Source organism: Pieris brassicae, chromosome 13, assembly GCF_905147105.1.
Source record: "Pieris brassicae chromosome 13, ilPieBrab1.1, whole genome shotgun sequence".
Lineage (NCBI taxonomy): Eukaryota > Metazoa > Arthropoda > Insecta > Lepidoptera > Pieridae > Pieris > Pieris brassicae.
This window is the reverse complement of record NC_059677.1, coordinates 4259236-4274580: the sequence shown is the minus strand read 5'-3', so window position 1 is coordinate 4274580 and position 15345 is coordinate 4259236. Positions and strand designations below refer to the sequence as shown.

Here is a 15345-nt window from a genome sequence, read left to right as displayed (position 1 = left end):
AGAAACATATTTTGTAACATACAGTTTGGGTATAGCATTATATATGATGTGGTGTTAATAAATACATTTTCTCAGCTGGGTTGGATTGAAATAGCAAACTTCCATTTTAAAAGCAAATGTTTTTCAACGAGAGATTCGTACGTCGCTGGAGTTTAATGTAATGTCGCTCTCGAGGTGGATACTGGAGTTTTTATCACGTCTGCTAGAGCGCAATTTATGAAATCGCATTACTTTTATTTATTACTTGAGGCAGATCTTAAATCTGAATATAAGTACTGTAAAATTTGTTTCGCGCGTTTTTAGTGATTTGTTTTTAATTTCGCGAACATTATTTCTTGACAGCCAGTAACGATTTCGGAAAATGTATGTGGTCTCTTTGGTCCACATTCCAAATTCAAATGACTTTATATAGTCTGTTGTACAGAGAACCACACTTTCCTTATGGGTTTCATTTTTTTACTTGCTTACTACATGCTCCGAGTGGCTTCACAATCTTCTAATAGCCATGTAGGTGATCAGCTGATCAGTGCCTGAGTTACTGACAGACGCCGTCGACTTTCCTTACGATATTTTTCTACACCGTCCAAGCGAAAGTTAATTGCGTACATAGACAGAAAGTCGTCTCAAGCCAACGACCTAAGGGATGAGAGTCACACTAGACCAACACTGCTCACTCCATAGTATAGGTATCTTAAATGAACAATTAAATTTTTAATTACCCCCTACGTAATATACATATTTTTTAAAAATAATCACCCTCCCCTATGTATGTATGTTACAGGGGGGCATAAGAATTTTAATATGGCTAAGGAGGGGCATATCACAAAAAAGGTTTGGGAAACACTGGTGTAGACGGATGGAGCGTAAATCATGTTTTATTATACACTAACTTGTCAATAAAGTAATTAAGAAAACATGCTATACAGTCGTAAACTATAAAACTTTCGATGAAGTCTGGTTGCTATTAGAGTGAATGGATTAATGAACAATTCAATCATGACCCGAATCATTTTTGACAGGCAATACAATTGCAGCCGTACCTGTCAAACCGGCAATTGACTATTTATTTAAATTTTGATTTCACAGAGCAGGTTGAAAATAATAAACGACTCAAATATAGATTTTGTCCACAGGCTACAAACTTTTAAATTTTTTTTTAATTGTCTATTTATTAATTTTTAATTATAATTATATATATTACTATTTACGTTAAGTTAGGTATTTCTGTGTTATATTGAAAAAGACAAAAAAAAACATAAATTATTAGGTTTGCAACGGGCGGCCTTATTAACAAGCGATCTCTTCCAAGCATCCCTAGTAAGTAAAGAAACTAAAGATAAAGGAACTAAAAAACTCATTTAAAGACAAATTTGCGCGCCATTGTATGGCAGAATATGCGGACATACTATTGTACCACCTTTTTGTACAATATTCTTGCAATAAATCATTATTATTATTATTTAATTTTTACCACACTCATAAATTGTATTTTATTCTCGTTTCGATAATGTCCAATAACATAAGTGTCATTTAGATTTATGTTAGTTATAAGTTCATATTTTAAACCATTAAAGTCAGTTGTTACCCAGCTTCAAACAAAGAGTTTTATTTAAACATCTCCATACAAAGACCGGCAGCTCACATAACTACTAGCATGTCTCAAATCCAAAAAAATACGATACTTGTCAAACACAAGGCTTTCTTGTCTATGCATTAAAAATGATCAAAGAAATTGATGCATCAATAATCAAGAACCAGTGTAGCGACATTGAATTGTTATTAAACGGTCTGGCTAAAATACCAACCTCAAACCACAAAAAAAAGTTTGGAGTTAGTATGCTTCACCATTAATTATATTTATAAAAGCTTGTTAACGCAATCAAAATCAAAATACTTTTATTTTATTTAGATGCGTCGTAGGGCATGCTTATGAATGTCAAAAACGTTTACAAAATTCTCGATAGAGCAAGACTACGCCATTCGCAAAAATACCTGGAGGTCTTGTTCTGAGAAGAGATCTAGCCAAAAAATTAAAATTGATTTCAAAATGGGGAGGATCTATGGAATATGGATCTTCAAGAAAAGAGTATACCAATTGTTGAAAGGCCGTTAACTTGCGAGCCTTCTGGAAAATTGAGTGTCCAGGGGCGGTGGTATCACTTAACATCAGGTGAGCCTCCTGCCCTGATGTCCTCAACTTCAACTGCAGTACTAAGAAGAAATACTATGAAGAATGTTTTATGTATGGGTTCATGGAATTTTTTTATATACAAATAGCCTTTACATATAAACTCGCCTTCAGTTATCCAATTCATTAACACACGGGAGAGGTACGACCTAAATCCGGCAAAATCCATTCTTAGCGAACCTTTAGTAAGTATCTATACACTATTTTTCTTACGGATGGTATCAAGTCAACAAATTAGTATCAAGACGGGACTCACAGTTGGCCCAGATCTCCAAGAACTCGAGTTCTTTGTGTCGAGGGGGTATGCGAAGGCCGAAGTATATATAGGTATTTCATTTATAGTGAAAGAAAAATGGTATAATTCGTTATCGTTTAATTAACACAAGTAAGTTTACACAGACATAATGGAGGGAAAAAAAAGAAGTAAAAGCCAACGTAGTTTCCGGCGGATATGAAGTGAGCCGGTCAAGGGGATTTCCGGTACAGGCCAAGTTAAATTTAGAATATTGAGCGCTCCATATCCTTTGCGATTCTAAATATAAACGAAATCGATCAGACCTTATTCAGTCGACGCCTACGTTAGAGTTCGTAAAACCTTTTATCTATTTAGAGATACTTGATTTATTTATTTACTACAACAGATTTTATCTACGATTCAGTCGGTAGATAATGTCTGAGGCTTGTGGTCAGCAAACTATCTGTTTCCTGAAAAGAATAGATTATGCCTTTATTATTTTTAATCGATTTGAGGTAAAGATGAGAAGAACTGAGGTTTTATCGTAATATATATAAATCTCCTGTCACGATATTTGTCCGCGATGGACTCGTAAACTACTTAACCGATTTTAAATTAAATTGGCACACCGTGAGCAGTCTGGTCCAACTTAAGAGATAGGATAGCTTAGATCTTTAATTATAGTCGTAATTTTATTTTATTGCAAATTATTTGTCTATAATTAATTGACAGTCATAATTATCTGTTAACACCAAAAAGATTCTAACAGATGTCGATACTTTTCGACTGGATTGAGTAAGTAATCAATAGATGGCACTGCTATGGTAAACCGACAAATGTGTCATATAAGCTACAATTCAATATCATGATTACCACGTGCTATTGAGGGTAAAGTATAAATTAAATTTATTTTACTACAAACGAAATACCGTGAAATTCAATTATTTCTACTTTTTTAAATTTTTGGTGTTAGCATAGCCAACTACGTGTTACTTAGACCGAAGTGTAAATCAAATTCAAATTATAGTGACGATAATACAGTGAAAAGACGTTGTCCTGTATGCTATTTCAAGCGATTAGGATATTAAACAAAGTATGAAAGGAATGACTGCAGCACTATCTGCCGGGCTGATTTGTGAATATACCATCTAGGTCTCAAAGCATACGCCTACAAAAGAATAATTCAAATAGATCCAGGCGTTTAAGAGGAGTTCAGTGAGATACGCACGTACAGTAGCATTATCCAATCTTTTAAGTTAGATTAAACTGCACACGGTGTGCGGTGTGTTAAGTAGTTTAGGAGTCCATAGTGGACAAATAACGTGATGCGTAATTTGTATATATATATATTAAGACTATAAACAGAATGTATTTTAAAATTCATATGTGTCAAATGAGCGGTTTTTAAGGCCTACCATTATATTTGCTAATGACAAATTAAAAAACAGTGGGATTACGGAACAGGTCAACTTCAATGTAAAAAGTCAAATGTCACTATACATTTTTAATCCGACCTGTCATGCCAACCTGTCATTTGACTTTTAAACGTCGGCTGCAATCGTTTATTCCACGTTTTCCAATAGTGTAGATGTCAGCGATAATCCTACTCGAAAAACCTTGATGCAGTATAAAATCATAATCCAGTTTGGATAGCAAGAATAAATTCAATTGTTGAAGTGTAACTTCTTTATCGGCGTTGGAAAAAATATTACCGTCACATTTTTCGGTTACGCGCCTTCTTTTTCTTGTCCCAACCACGGTTGATTCGAAGCCATTGATGATAATAATATATAAAAACGATAACAATGATAGTAATAATTCTATTACAATTAATGAAATTCTGTAATAATCTTAGTAGTGATAAGGTAAAATGAAATAATTGTATTATTTGTATTCATGTCTATGATAATAAAAGCCTTTCGTTAAACTTTATCTAATTTAACTTTATTTAACCAATTTCTGTAAAGTTGCACATAGTAGATCATTTTTCGAAAAATAAGGCCATAAAGAAGTTCACTTCTACACGCACATGTGTGTGTGTACACTAGTACACGCACACATTTTGATTTAAAGTACAGAGGTAAAATGATCCCTGGACTCACATTGCAGGCCTTGTAGGCATCAGTACGCTGTCATCTTGAAGAACCCTTAAAATTGGTTCGAAAATACTTCAGTGTACAGCTGGTTCCACATAGTAGTTGTGCGCAGTAATAACTAACCTTAAAAAGTTGTGAAACAATAGACTCTGGCACAGCAAGTCGTGTTATAAATTTATCCATTTTATTAATTATTATTACACCAAACACTGACCGTAACTGTAAAGCATTGTTAAAAATATTCTTTTAAAATTAAACGCGACAGACTGCTAATATAATTGGGAACGAAATCCATTTATGTTGATGAAGTTTTTGTATACATTTTAATTAATTTAAATGTTAATTGTCAAGTGTATTTCAATAGGATTAAGTCTAGGAATTTTTATTACCTTTTTGGGTTCAAATGGGGATATTATAAAGAGGATTCTATGTTTGAATGTTTTCTTTAATGATTTGAAAATATGGACGCGCTATGTCCACCTTGACTGTTGGGTTGGGTGTACAATCAAAGCCTTCTGCTTTTCAAAGGATTAGTCAGACCCACTCAAAACACCTCAGCCCTCCACGCACCCTTAATATGGGAGCTTGGGGTTCGGGCATGCCTGTGCCCGAATAATAATAATGTGAAACAGACCGTTTATATATAAAAATGCTTGTAGAATTTCAGAACCGGAAGTAAAACAAGTTGCGTGAGCGAATAACGGAAATAGCGTTAAACAGTTTCCCCGTTTTCTACTTTATTCTCTATTGTTTCAGGTCACTGCAGTTTTGATACAACTGGCGACGAATAATGTTACTTTATATTATTATTAACGGAATATTGACAGGTAAGTCTTAACGTATACGGTATAAACATTTACCTATTTGTTGTAACTAAAATACTGGTGAAATCTAAAATTGGTGTAATATGTATGTTTTATTTATTTTTTGTAACGTTTATATAGGTAAAAACGTACACTTATGAACGTCAGAAAAGGAGTTAAATTATTTGTAAATTTACATTTGCTACCAGTTCGCAAGTCAAGGCCGTAGAGCGGGTAAGAAGAACTGGCAACAAACTTACCTACTTCTCTTTTTAATCGCTAAGTTTTGTTCTACAAATTGTTTCAACTGGAGCAAATCAATCCCAAGGATTAGGATCATTTAAATAATCGTCAAATTCATAAAAAGCTTTATTGATAAGTTTATGTTTAACGAGGGCTTTGAATTTATTTAGTCATAATTCTCTAATTTCGCTTGGGAGTTTGGATAGCTTATAACACTGTAGATATATCATTATATATGAAGCGGTGAACCGTAATAAATAAATAAATTAACGGAACTTTTAAAAGTTTTAGTTTAAATCGCCTGATTCATACATTCTAAAATGTATATCACTTATATCTAGAGGTATCTCATCACTACCTGTCTCATGGGGCCAACGGACAGGAGAGGCTCAATGATAGTGATCCACACTCACGCTAATAGAAGGCTTGCGAGTGCGTTGTCGGTCTTTTAAGAATACGCACGTTTCTTGAAGGACCCTAAGTCGAATAGGTTCAGAAATACTTCAATGGTTAGCTGGAAGTGGGGCGCTGCAAAAAATGCCTTAAAAAAACGCTCAGTTGAGGAACGACGGATGACAATGATGTGATGAAGAGCATGATTACAATCATTTTGAATAAAATAACCTTTATAATATTACGGCAATATTGCCAGTTCTTCTCGTCTCTGCTACCTTGATTTGAGAACTGGCATTTAATATAAGTGTTCATTATTCCCTTACTACTACTATTAGTACCTTGTTACAAGTGTAAATTGCATATCCAATGGAAGATTTGATAAAATATAGACTACTGGATAGTGTACAACTTAACAATGATTATCAAAAGCTTCGTGAGACTTTATTCAAAGCGGCAACTGTTCTTGAAACCGTTCCCGTTTTTAATATAACAGTAAAAAGCGTTGAAAAATTTGACAGGCTGATTAGACTGTGAAATGTTTATTTCTTGGAAACAAATATGCTACAGTATTTGTTAACATAGCTTTTACACATTAAGAAAAACTCTTTTTGAACGGATTGAAGCTATGCATTATTATTAAAGACTTATAATTATTTACATAATTTTAAGTTTAAGCCACCGTGACCACGCACGCTGAAAAGCACGCGGAACGTCGGAATTATGTAAATAATTATAAGTTTTTAATAATTATACATAGCTTCAATCCGTTTAAAAAGTGTTTTCTTAACAAATATCCTGATAGCCCCTTTTGAAAAACAAGAAATTTACGCAAAATATGTTAAGCGCAAAACTCAACGGGGAAACCAATTCGAGTGTTTTTGTTATTCATTGAACTCTGATAATGTTATGGAGAGAAAAATAGGTACACAGCCGGGTATAGAATCTTCGACGAGGGAGGAGATTCGCAATCTAAAGCCACAAAGTAAATAAAAGAAATTGAGGTTTTTGAACATCCCTGAGGTCGTAAGTTCGATCTCATTGTGTGCACCAATGGACTTTCTTTCTATGTCCGCATTTAAGATTCCCTCGAACGGTGAAGGAAAACATCGTGAGGAAACCAGCTTGCCTTAGACCCAAAAAGTCGACGGCATGCATCAGGCACAGAAGGCTGATCACCTACTTGCCTATTTGATTAACAAATGATCATAAAACATATACAGAAATCAGATTCAGACCTAGAAAGGTTGTAGCGCCAATGATTTATTTATTTATATTATTCCGGTAAATTGGACAGTCTCTATGGAGTAGCATAAATATACCATCTGTTGTACTTAGCTACTAAAAAGTTTCATAGGTAATGTAAAATATAACTCTTGTACGTAATAGTAATGGTTGTAATGGTTGGCCGACTCAGTTTCCGCACTAAGACTGTCAGGTCCGTTGTGCGTAAATTCCTGGCTAACTAAGCTAGTCGAGCTCCTTCCAGAAGCACAGAGTCTCCCGGGTCCGCAGGCTTCTCAGAGCGGCCTCACTGCTCCGAGGATTTCTGTCCGTAATTCTTGTACAGTAATTGTTCAAGTGTTTTTCGATACTGGTTCAGTCAAGTGCTGTTGTTCAATAAAAAACACAATATATATAGTAACCCTTTCAACTTTGATTTTGTTTGATGATTTTGGACCTTTATTTTAACTTTCTACGTATCCATCCATTATTATGTATTATTATCTTAGTTAAGTACATGACGCTTTGAGCATAGGCTAATCCATTTTATGACCATCCATGTCAAGATGCACCCATTGTCGTTTATCTTATTGTATTAATTATAATTATCATATTGTTTTTTTATGTCGTGTTTCGTCAGTGTAGTTTAAAAATAAAGTGCTATAAACAATAATTAATTAAAAACAGCAGCTCAGTTTAACGATGTCTACAAATGACCTTATTAACATCGACCTTTTAGCCAAAACCAAGCATGATAAAGCACGTTTATTTTACTCAGAAGATTGGTTTTTATCATGAGGGCACTTCACCAATTGAGATAAACCCTCGTTCCACAGCGCGGTCAGGCGTATAATGTAAGGTCCATCACAAACGTGACTATCATATGGCATATGAAGGGTACTAAGGAGCTTGAAAAAATGTTTTTTTGACTTTATATGATGAAGGAAACATTAGTTACTGACATGTCCAGCGCGTTGCGTTAATAATGTATATATTCTATTAAAAGATTTCTTATTTGTCATTGGATAAAATGTATTTAAAGCAATACACGCATACTTAATACAAGAAAGTTTGTGTATTCTTATACAGTAGGTACGCAATTATATTCGATGAGGAAGGAAAAAACATAAACACAGCACAAAAATAACATATCAAAACAATGCAGATTTTGACTAAAACTAAATAGTTATATTTTATTTCTTATCATTAAAAGAATAATAATTAAATAATAGTAAGTAATAAATAGGTTAATAGTTATATGTAAACGAATGGTTAATATTGACTTATGTAACAGTCCTTGGTTTGACGCCTGAATGGTAAAATCATAACTATCGCAGTTTAAATTATAGTTTGTAATTACGTGTAGTCGAATAGTTCACACTGTATTTTTATGCAATAGGAGGCAAACGGGCAGGAGGCTCATCTTTTGTCAATGATACCGCATAAACACTTTGCGAGTGCGTTGCCGGCCTTTTAAAAATTGGTACGCTTTTTCATTTTTAATTTTTCTTAATACAATAGGAGGCAAACAGGCAGGAGGCTCATCTTTTGTCAATGATACCGCATAAACACTTTGCGAGTGCGTTGTCGGCCTTTTAAAAATTGGTAAGCTTTTTTATTTTTAATTTTTCTTAATGCAATAGGAGCCAAACGGGCAGGAGGCTCATCTTTTGTCAATGATACCGCATAAACACTGCGAGTGCGTTGCCGGCCTTTTAAAAATTGGTACGCTTTTTCATTTTTAATTTTTCTTAATGCAATAGGAGGCAAACGGGCAGGAGGCAAACGGGCAGGAGGCTCATCTTTTGTCAATGATACCGCATAAACACTTTGCGAGTGCGTTGTCGGCCTTTTAAAAATTGGTACGCTTTTTCATTTTTAATTTTTCTTAATACAATAGGAGGCAAACAGGCAGGAGGCTCATCTTTTGTCAATGATACCGCATAAACACTTTGCGAGTGCGTTGTCGGCCTTTTAAAAATTGGTAAGCTTTTTTATTTTTAATTTTTCTTAATGCAATAGGAGCCAAACGGGCAGGAGGCTCATCTTTTGTCAATGATACCGCATAAACACTTTGCGAGTGCGTTGCCGGCCTTTTAAAAATTGGTACGCTTTTTCATTTTTAATTTTTCTTAATGCAATAGGAGGCAAACGGGCAGGAGGCAAACGGGCAGGAGGCTCATCTTTTGTCAATGATACCGCATAAACACTTTGCGAGTGCGTTGTCGGCCTTTTAAAAATTGGTACGCTTTTTCATTTTTTAATATTTTTTAATGCAATAGGAGCCAAACGGGCAGGAGGCTCATCTTTTGTCAATGATACCGCATAAACACTTTGCGAGTGCGTTGTCGGCCTTTTAAAAATTGGTAAGCTTTTTTATTTTTAATTTTTCTTAATGCAATAGGAGCCAAACGGGCAGGAGGCTCATCTTTTGTCAATGATACCGCATAAACACTTTGCGAGTGCGTTGCCGGCCTTTAAAAATTGGTACGCTTTTTCATTTTTAATTTTTCTTAATGCAATAGAAGGCAAACGGGCAGGAGGCTCATCTTTTGTCAATGATACCGCATAAACACTTTGTGAGTGCGTTGCCGGCCTTTTAAAAATTGGTACGCTTTTTCATTTTTAATATTTTTTAATGCAATAGGAAGCAAACGGGATGGAAGGACGTTATCGTGTTACGTTACGTGTGTAATATTGATTGTATTTAGTATTCTATAATCTCTATACTGTAATGTAAAAATGTAAAATGTATGTAATGTCGGAAGATCTTTTAATTATTTTGGTAAATTATTGTAAATCTTAATAGCCATACAAAAGGTGTTTTTTCTTAACAGTTCCAGATTGATTTTTGGCACAGCCAATTTCTCCCCATGCCTACTTCTTACTTCGACTTAAAAATATGTACGTTTCTGTGTACGAATAAGGACATTTCTAAAATATAAATACAGGGAAGAGATAAAATTGAGATTCTTAAATAAAGGTAATGCTCAATCTTCTTTAAGCTACGAAATACCAAACCCGTACTAAATATATAATATTATATACACAGACGAAGCAATCCGCAAATGCGGCTTATCAACATGTGGCTAATATAATTAAAATCGTGTCCAGCCATTTTGTGCCGACCTTTGACCCCGGCGGTAAGTCCTTTCAACCAAAACGCTATAAGTTTTTGTCTACCCTTGTCTTGTACATTACCCCCGGCTAAACGGTAAACAATTTAATATTGGTAATTCAATGGATTTTGTCGTGTTTTTTTTATCAGGAATAAAGAATGTTTGGCTCGGAAACACTTCAGTGGACTACACTATATTACTTACTTACAAACAGTTCAGCAGCTGCTTGCTCATTCGGGCATTATTTGTATTACTTTCTTTGTAATCGTAAAACAATAAATCACAATTATACATATATTTTGTTTCTCCTACTACATAAGCTTAATGAAAAGTTGTCCAATCGCTTAGGCAATGAATTCAGACTTAGAATAATTCTTATTGGCGCTCTGAAGACAAACTTTCTGCTTCCTCTTGGCGGTGCAGTGAATCTTAACTACGAGAGCCAGAACACGGACGTTCTTCCAGTGTATTTAAGTACGAGAGCGAGAGTGACAGATGCTCCCCCAGTGTATCTTAAATAAGAGAGCAAGAGAGGCGGAGAACGATGACAGCGCCGCTAACTACGAATTAAATTAGACACGAGATTCTTATAATCAGCACAACTATCCTACGTCTGAATTTGTTGGCTTCGGATGTAACCTATTGTTTCGTTAAACTAGTGATGCATCGTTTTCATCGATCGATCGATCAAATACCGATATCGATAGCAATACGTATTGAATTATTATTAAATTAAGGTAAAATAGATCAAGTTTAGTTAAAGTTTTTAAATTTAATTAAAAATATAAACAGTCACAACTTTGAATAAAATTAAAAGTTTAGTTATTATGATTCTGTATTTTAAAGTTTCAATCGAAATGGAATACTCGGTGACAAAGCGGTTGAGAGAGACAACAAACTGAATAAAAAGCGGAGATTTCCCAGTCAAGCATATATGCCCCATCCTATATTCACCGGCTATAGGTGCTGTACATACTAACGGATCCGGACGATCCAATTACCGTATCTAACAATAAATTAAAAGCCGCCCACGCGGCCAAAAATAATAAAAATAGCCAAACACAGATTAGGGTAAAAAACCGCCTTCACCGGGAGGACCTTTACTTCGCACTTCGCTCACTCCGGTGAGCTTCCGTCTTGCCCTTCAGGCGATTGACCACCCCGCGACGGCCCAAGCCGAGGTTCGAGTCTCACAGGAGACGCCCTTGCGCTAGCCGCGGGATAAAACGCCATTCTGGCCGAGCTGAGCTGTAAAGGCTTAAGGGCGAGATTCCATTTAAAAGAAAAAGTCAAGCATATATAGTTCATGTCTTGTTTGAAACAAACAAGATGCGTGTGTTACATTACTTTTAAAAGCGCGTTTAGTATAGTATCGTTGTATCTGCAATTAAAATATCGCCTATGCGTATATATCAGCAAACTCAATGTATCGCCAATATATCAGTATCGGATGCATCCCTACTTTAAACATTCGTTCCTGTGAATGCTCGAGGTGTCCAACTCAGTACAAAAATTTGGTACCGTATTATTTGTGTGTACCGTAAGTACTAGTGATTCCACGGTGTCAAATTGTGCCTAATGGGTGTAATAAGACCGTGGTACACTAATAAGTTACTTAGAATTGTCCGATACAATGTAGAAATGTAAAGCAAACGTGCGTCGCCATATTTGTAATTAAATTACAAGTTTTATTTTAATTAAATTAGTATGATTACGTATAGTAGCCTATCATTTTTAAAAATCAAACACACCACTACACGCAATACTTGTCGAGCGAGTTTGCTTATTGCCGAAGCTGCGTACAAATTATTTAAAGAAGTCTATTAAGTATGAGGGTGTGCAATTATTTATTCAATTACCGTCTAACATTCGTAATTAGCGCGTTTAGCTAATTGAAGAAATATACCAGAATAAGCCTAGTAGACTGAAGTTGGCTCGGTTGTTGGATACGTGTACCTCGTTCGTATATACATATTCTTATGTAAATAAAAATACATTTTTTGGTATGAGAAATAAAGTTCTATAAACATTAAATATGACTCGTGTATGTCCAAACCTAAAGCTAATATCTGTATGCTTTTAATCAATCATAATTTTGGTCTAGTCAATGCTCATCGATGTCCAGATGGAGCATTCTGATAAACAAACTAGGTCTGGATATCTTTAGTCGATTTTCGTTTGTTTATTGCAAATTTAATTGTTTTCTTTAATATTTGTTTTATCTCTTCGTGTATGTCATGTTTGTCTATAAGTGCTTATCACGTTAAACATTGTATGTTGTAGTTCTTTTACCAATGTATCAGTGTGCCGAGCGTTGGCAAGCTGAACATAAAAAGGATTCACCAATAAATTACCGTATTCATTCGCTATCTGTTTATCTCAGCGTATATATATATATAATAAAGTACTTTGACTTTTCACAATATATCATTTTACAGGTTAACATAGTTGGCCATCTTTGTTGATTTTATTTTTGCTCTCAAACACATGTCACGAATTATGCTAGAAATAATTAATTGTTTATTAATAAGAATAATAATAAAAGCCTTTATTTCTGTAATTTTTATACTAGTACATAAAAAATATGAATATAAATAATAAAAATTAATTTTTTTTTTTTAAACAAATTTAAAAAGTTCTGTCACTGTGACGGTGTACCTTTAACGCTGGCTTTTGTATTGCGATACTTATTCGTTGAGGAAAGCACCAGCTCTGAGGTCACTGGTATTATCCACCAGGCGCCAACTTAAATCTTTAATTAGCGCCTGTCCACGTGAACCGCACGGCCCAAGAGTCTCTACTCCAAAGGGAACAAAATCGAAGTTGTAGGAAAAAATTGTTGATATAGTTGTTAGAAAAAGGATGTGAATGATATGAGAGCTTAAGGCTCTAACTAGATCCATGCAATTCCCTGAGTATTCCGTAATATTCTAGCACAGAATTTATACAATTTGTATACATTCATCAGTGTTACATAAACATATTGATCTGCCATTCACGTTAGGCAATTGAAGGACTACAGTTTATAATTAGCAATTACCATTTGATTCAAGTGTTTCGCCCAATCATTGGCTGGAAATAGACTCGGCAAAGTTCAGTTTATAATTAAACGGGTTTAATATAAATAACCTGGCATATTACGCACACTTTGGTAATAATTACAATTGTTGTATTAATAATGTAGTTATCGAAAGTTTGATGTACAGATGTACAGCTTGCCAGCTTGATTGTGAAATGTGTGTTTAAATTTGTATGTTTTAAATGTCAGGAGTATCTGTATAGTATATGTTGTGTATGTATGAGCAAGCTGCACTAGATAACTGTGAGAGAATAAGACCTAAGAACCTAACAACCCTACGGAGCCCTAAGAATCCCCTAGCACTTAGATAGGGAATATATAGATATATAAAAAAGTACATCATGTCTGCACAAATTGACCTAACAGATGGAGTCCTACGGGTAGGACCAAAGATTCAAGGTGGTTTGTGCTAAGCACATATTTTGCGATATATATATAGTTATATCGATATAAAGGTCGTCTCAAAGTTATGGGGCATGACTGGAAAGTACTTTAAATATCATAGAAAAGGTATTCAGATACGGGATGATGGGATGATGCCAATCGAAATAATGGCCAAAAACTAATAACTCTACTTAAGTAACATAGGATTTCCTAATCCCAGCCGAGGCAAGTATTTTTTAGAAAGTCTTTGAATCCAGAATTACTAACTTTTAAAAATAAAATAAAGTCTTGTTTCAGTAAAATACCTTGTCCAGCATATTTAATGTATTCTCCTTTCAAGTTCCATAACTCAAGGACGCCCTGTATATTGAGTGATATTTTATGAAACTCCACAAAGGAATTTTCCATTGATAAAATGACAATATCGGAATATAATCCCTGTGTTAGATATGACAGCACTTAATTTATCTAGGAGTCAAGTGTTTACTACTAACTCGATTATCCATATTAATTAGATAACGCAAAAATATCCTTGATAATAACTGATCTTGTCTATGATTCTGACGTCGACATATCAGATCAAGTGACTGTCTATAAAATGTCTAATATTTCCCCGTTTGAACTATGTCCCAAGGCTTTTTTTAACGCTTACGCGATTGTAAGCGTTAAGAAAATCCTTTTCAAGTGTTATCATTTTTGCATAACAACGATGTGCAGTGCTGGAGTCTCTTTAACAGGAGTTAAACAGACTTGAGACATGACCAGACACTGATTCCTTTGCAGAAAGGACAGGTCGCAAAGGATGCGGTGAAGTGGAACAAATACGTGTTAATAGTTACAGAAATTACCTAAATAATGAATCCTTTATAGGAAGAGAGTGGACTTGGAACTCCGCTCCTCATTAAAAAAAATGCAACGCTCTCAACAGTTCACAATGCAGTACAATTTGTCCTGTTTTTGCAACATTCTTCTCCTATTGGCATGGAGTCAATCGTACCCGAGAATTCGTTAATGAAACACATTAACAAATTCTTCCGTTCTGTAATATTTTATTATTAATTTATCTTTTCTTTATAGTTTTAGTAAAATTTATTCTTATTCTTTTATGTACTATATAGTCTTACACAAATCTTTCAAGACTAACACTGTTAATTTTTAATAATCTTCTTTTTCCTACTTTTATTATTACATTATTTTTTTGCGTCTGAGCCGCAAACTAACTGTTGTGGTATCCGGCAGAATGACCAGTATAATGCTGAGCCAGGGCCAGTTACAACAACTACCCACACACATTACACACTTTATTTTGTGTGTGTTTCGTTAGTAACAAATGGTATGTTATCTATGTCAAAATACACAGACAGTAAGACTCGCCGTATCTGAATACAGTGTAAATACACTTAAAAACAAAGCAACTTAACAGACAACAATGCAATCTCGCCAGTAAATGTAATTCGTTTTACGGCGAATAGCTTTCAGCTTTAGTGCTTTCGCCTATGCACTGAGCTTTTAAATACATTCTCATTTCTTATTTAATCCAAATAAACCAAATAAACTTCAATAATAATAATTAAGCGAAAT

At 34.6% G+C, this 15345-nt stretch overlaps 2 protein-coding genes across 2 annotated transcripts in view; one reads left to right on the top strand and one right to left on the bottom strand.

Moving 5' to 3' along the window:
* Positions 1 to 15345, bottom strand: part of LOC123717610 (pseudouridine-5'-phosphate glycosidase) — a 165688-nt gene that overhangs the window by 55290 nt on the left and 95053 nt on the right. The window lies entirely within an intron of this gene.
* Positions 1 to 15345, top strand: part of LOC123717612 (CD63 antigen-like) — a 70263-nt gene that overhangs the window by 13051 nt on the left and 41867 nt on the right. The window contains exon 2 of the mRNA XM_045673688.1: positions 5276 to 5346. The gene's annotated coding sequence lies outside the window, so the exon portion shown is untranslated. The remainder of the gene's footprint in view (positions 1 to 5275; positions 5347 to 15345) is intronic.